This window comes from Aedes aegypti, unplaced genomic scaffold, assembly GCF_002204515.2.
Source record: "Aedes aegypti strain LVP_AGWG unplaced genomic scaffold, AaegL5.0 Primary Assembly AGWG_AaegL5_hic_scaff_688_PBJ_arrow, whole genome shotgun sequence".
In the NCBI taxonomy this organism is placed as follows: Eukaryota; Metazoa; Arthropoda; class Insecta; order Diptera; family Culicidae; genus Aedes; species Aedes aegypti.
Genome location: NW_018736371.1, coordinates 25,914 through 30,541, shown reverse-complemented (window position 1 = coordinate 30,541; position 4,628 = coordinate 25,914). Strand labels below are relative to the sequence as shown.

Genomic DNA, 4,628 nt, shown 5'->3' with positions numbered 1-4,628 from the left:
AATCGCCGCCACCCTAGTAAGAAAAACATATCTTTGACACCGCATTTCTTGTAAAAAATCTTACCACATTTGGTGTTCCCGCATTTGATTTTTGCATTTCAAACGCACACAGCAATATATTGCATTCTTACAGCAGTGCAGCAGCGTCCTCGGAAACATTCTCAAATTGTCGTTTTGTCAATTATTCATATATTGTATGATGCTACGAGATGAATTATAGCAAAAATGTGGTAAACACATTAGCAAATATTACACAAATAACTCTTCAGTACACATATGCTGGCCTTGAAAAGGGCCGATTGAACTGTGAGAATCGAGTAACATGGACACATTTTGCCAGCGAACAGGTTGAAATCCTCCTCGCCCGATAAGGATGAATTCTTCTTGCTCGCTCGCTGTTCACTGTTCATCTCGCTCGCTCGCAAGAGAAGGTCATAAAAGGGACCGGCTGCCGCGCAAATTCAATCATTCGTTTGTTTAAATCCGTCCAGAGAACACTACTACGACGATGCCTCTTACCAAGCAGACTGCCCGTAAGTCCACTGGTGGAAAGCGGCCCCTCGCAAGCAGCTGGTCACGAAAATCGCTCGCAAGAGCGCCCCAGCCACCGGAGAAGTCAAGAAGCCGTATTGCTATCGGCCAGAAACGGTCGCTTTGCGTGAGAAACGGTCGCTACCATAATTCGACGGAGCTGCTGATCCACAAGTTGTTTTTCCAGCGCCTGGTCCGTGAAACCGCTCAGGACTTCGAGACCGATCTGCGATTACAGAGTTTGGCCGTCATGGCCCTGCAGGAAGCGAGCGAGGCCTATCTTTGAGGGTACCAACATGTGCGCGACCCACGCCAAGCGTGTCACCATCATGCCGAAGGCCTTCTAGCTGGCTCGTCGTATCCGTGGCGAACGAGTTGAAATTGGATTGGGACACAATTTCAAGCAAAACGGCTCTTTTCAGGGCCACAACAATGCATTCCACGTAAAAGAGTTACGGCTAGAGATATTTCACCTATTAGTATGAACTAATTTATTTATTTAATTGCCAATTAAAATTTAGGATGATTAGTTTCCAACGGAGAAAAATGGCAAACAAAGTTTTACCTAGGTTCCCGTCGGGCGGCGGTAGCATTTTTGCAGTCTTCGCTTATTTGGATTCGATAGACAATTTCTTACCAAATGAAATCATCAACGAAGCTGTTGCTGATAAGTTTTAGCTTTCAATTCGACAAGTTTATACTGATCACGTTGGCATGCATGTTGTTAGCGACGACGACAACGGCATTATTCATTCATCGCCAAATGGGAAGCAAACCGGGATGGATTCTTCATTCTAGTGCGGTTCGCAATTTATCTCTCGTACAGTCACCCCACAGTTTTTGGATCAACTAAGGGTCATTTTTCAGAACAATATATGATTAAAACTCATGCTGGCGTTGTACAAAACAAAATTACCTCCCTATCACTGCAGAATACAGTTGTTTTTGAGAATACACCTCAAAATTCCCGATTATTTACGAGAAAGTGTCGATTTTGATAGAATTTCAAACGATGTCCACCCCACAGATGTGGATCAGTGGGAGAGGAGGATCCATATTATGGATCAAATCGACTCATATTATGGATCAGAACACTATAAACGCAATTTACCTGCGAGGTAAACTAATGGTGTGTTAGTGAAAGCATACGTTTTGGCGTTTGTTTCGGAATCGTCTTATCTTTGATTCATAACTGTATGGTTTTCAATGCCCCACAGTTAAGAATCAATGCTTCTGGGAACACGGTTGACATTTTATTTCCTACGGTCGGAAAAAAATATGCTTAAACATATTATAATTTATTGCGATGCTGTACAGATTTATGGTTTACTTAGGTAAAATGTGTTCTCCGTAATTGCAACTATATTTGATGAGATATTCCTGTTTCAATCCAACTCTGATCCATATCTGTGTGCTATCCATAACTGTGGGGTGACTGTATACACAATGTCGACGATTGCCCTGCGCGAGCGCGATTGGATATTGATATCTTGGCCCTGTGATTCTCGAAAAGCACTATTTTTGACCCTGATGAGTGATTGCATGCAAATGACTGACCGAAATATGAATCCATCACATCCATTCACCAGTAATGTCGCTGTTCACGGTGTAAAATTCTCATAACTTTCTTTCAAAATGAAATTGTCGTCCTGAAAAGGACGGTTGGTGGTAGTCACAATCGATCGAACTGGGCTTTCATTCCATTCTTAGTCAGAAACACACCAAAAGATTACCGAGGACGATTAAATTAAAATGCGGTCGTGCGCGTGAAGTGGAGTTTGGTTGGCTTCGACTGAACACGAGATAATAAAGAGAAGTATGAAGAAGACCGAAAGGGGCGTTTCCCTTTGAATGACGAAAGTGGCTAAGATATCTCGCAATGATGTCTGTGTCATGAATACAGAAGAAAAATGTGCTTTTCTATGAAAAATAAGACATAGGGTAAGTGGTCCCTTAGTTGTGGGTGTTCCTTTAGTCGGGTAGTGCCATTTTCACTTATTTTATTACATTATCCACAGAACCGACACTGCCAATCGACGTATTTGGTTGTTGATACACGGAATAGTTGAAAAGAGTGTTTAAATTGCTTTGAAACTTATGAAATATCACTAAAATTGCAAAAACGTTTCTTACTTGTATCAATAGTTGCGGTAAAGTGTTCCTATAGTGGAGGATCCCATAAGAAAACAACGGATACCGCAACTATAGGAACACAAATTAAAAATATACCACAACTAAAGGAAGAGTGTGTCAATAGTGGAGGTATTATTTTTCACTGACATGCCGTGGATTACTGCGATGAAATCATTTTGCTCATTAAGTCAATGGTCGTTACTTCCCCTTACAATATCAACACGTACATTAATTGCGCTTCTTGAATTTAGGCGGTTAAATGAAATTCAATCGTGCTTAGTACCTCCACTATTGGTACATCTACCCTACCTCGATATATCCCAATTTTTTCGATAGTTTAGTCATGAAAATCAATAGTTTTCATTATTGGAGTAGATTCGTAGAAAGATTTCCAATAGATTGGTGCAAGAATCTTGAAAATCTATCCGGTCGTTAGTAAGTTATTAACAGTCAAAATCTAACCACTTTTCGTGACGCGACCGATTTTCCGTTTTTCGAAATTGTACCCCAGTATGTTGCCGTAAGACGTTATCCAACGTCAACATATTTCAATTTCCGAAAATCTTTGTATTTCTATCATATCTCGAAGAATGTTACAATATTTCCTCTACAATTACAATAATGAGGAAGGAATTGGTAACATTTTCAATTTTACTAGGAGTTGCTGTGGGTTTCAAATTATTTTTCAGGCAATAGCTCTGAAATTCTTTCCAGTTAGTTAGGGCAACAAGTTTGAAACTCTACATGGAAACAAATGGGTCAGAGATGATTAGGAGAATTTCTTCGAAAATTTGTATTTCAACAAAATTTGTTACGGAAAATTGTGCTTGAAATATCCAGTTGATGCTGTAGATTTGTTCCTAGCCGTATTGACTGTAAAATCCTTCGAATTTTTTTTTTCAAAACGCCCTTCAGACAACTTTCAAACGTTCTCAGACAGATTTCCTTTCACAAAAAAAAGAATATACATATTTTCTTGCAGGAATTCAATCAATAATTTAATGTGTTCTGAACGTAGGATAATATTTTTACTATCTACGTCACTTTTCACGATTTTCATAAAAAGTATCTTGTAGATGTCGCTCAAAACTTTTCAAAAATAATTTTCAAAGAAATTTAAAAGATGTGTTTTGACAAGCTCTATGAGGTACGGTCCATTCTGGCTGAACTGGCTCCGCTTTCATTACCGTTCTGCTATCATTGCGTTTCGACCTTAAGGGGCGCTGAAGTGGAGGTTCGCCAAGGGCGCAATGAGACTACGCTACGGGTCTGACCTTCAGCATGGCTTTGCTTTGTAGCCGCGGACTCTAACCACTCGGCTAAGGAAGACGCGAGCCATATTTGAGGCTTATAAAATTGGTTTTTATTCACACACGGTTAAGTTGTACACTAGCCTGGGACACGGTTATATGAAAAATTTAGATTCTTGCTCCAGTTCACTTTTTGGATTGCATTTAGGTCCCATAACAACTGTGCAAAATTTAGCTCGATCGGTGAAACTATACTATATAAGCAATAAGATGCTCATGAAAAAAATGTCGGATTGTTTCGCGGTCTTCGGCAATATTCTTCATCGTAAAAATACCTATCGAAAACTGTATTCCAAATTTTTTATAGAGGCCAATGGGCAACCTCTGGCGATTTTTTTTTGCAAAAGTAAGTTTTCCCATAGTAAATCCTATACAAAATTTGAACAGCTGGCGCTAAAATATAGTTTTACCGATCGAGCTGAAATGTTGCACAGTTGTTATGGGACCTAAATGCAATTCAAAAAGTGGATTGGAGTGAGAATCTAAATTATGTCCCACACTATTGTGCATATTCAAGCATGTCGTAAAGTGTTCCTATTCGCCCCATTTTACGGTACCGTAATCCGGGGTAACATTGATCAGTTTTTAGGATATTTCTTAAATATTTAATTCAAAAATGCAAATGCTCTGAGTTTTATATTTTTAAAACAAGTA

General features: G+C 39.4%; 1 pseudogene; it reads left to right on the top strand.

Moving 5' to 3' along the window:
- Nucleotides 1–508: 508 nt before the first annotated feature.
- LOC110681303 lies at nt 509–878 on the top strand (annotated as a pseudogene).
- The last annotated feature ends 3,750 nt before the right edge of the window (nt 879–4,628 follow it).